Source organism: Bison bison, unplaced genomic scaffold, assembly GCF_000754665.1.
Source record: "Bison bison bison isolate TAMUID 2011002044 unplaced genomic scaffold, Bison_UMD1.0 scf7180017864097, whole genome shotgun sequence".
NCBI lineage: Eukaryota > Metazoa > Chordata > Mammalia > Artiodactyla > Bovidae > Bison > Bison bison.
Window position 1 is genome coordinate 2,539 of NW_011494669.1, and position 560 is coordinate 3,098.

A 560-nucleotide genomic window follows, 5' to 3' on the forward strand; every position below is an offset into this window, starting at 1 on the left:
CTTCCGGTTCTGGCTGCCTGTCACCGGAGGGGGAAGGTCTGCAGCCGGCTATCTCTGTTCAGTCCTTTGTTCTGTGCGCGGGCCTGGCAGTGTCTTAGGTTAGGGCTGGCTTTTCGCGTGGTAGATATCCCACAGTCTGGTTTGCTAGCCCAAATTATTTCGCTTAGATAGCGCTCAGGGTATTCAGGCCAGATTCTTACTCTAAGCGATGCAGCCCGCGCTGCGCCTCCCTGCCCAGCCCCTGCTTGCTAATGGCGTGTGCAGGCGTCTGCGCTGCTTCTCCGCTGGGGGAGTTACCGTAGGGCTCGCAATCTGCGGGTTTTAATTGTTTATTTATTTTTCCTCCCTGTTATGTTGCCCTCTGTGCTTCCATAGCTTGGCACAGATTCGGCATTGAGAAGGTTTCCTGGTGTTTGGAAACTTCTCTCTTTTTAAGACTCCCTTCCCGGGACGGAACTCTGTGCCTCCCTCTTTTGTCTCTTTTTTTGTCTTTTATATTTTTTCCTACCTCCTTTCGAAGACTTGGGTTGCTTTTCTGGGTGCCTGATGTCCTCTGCCGG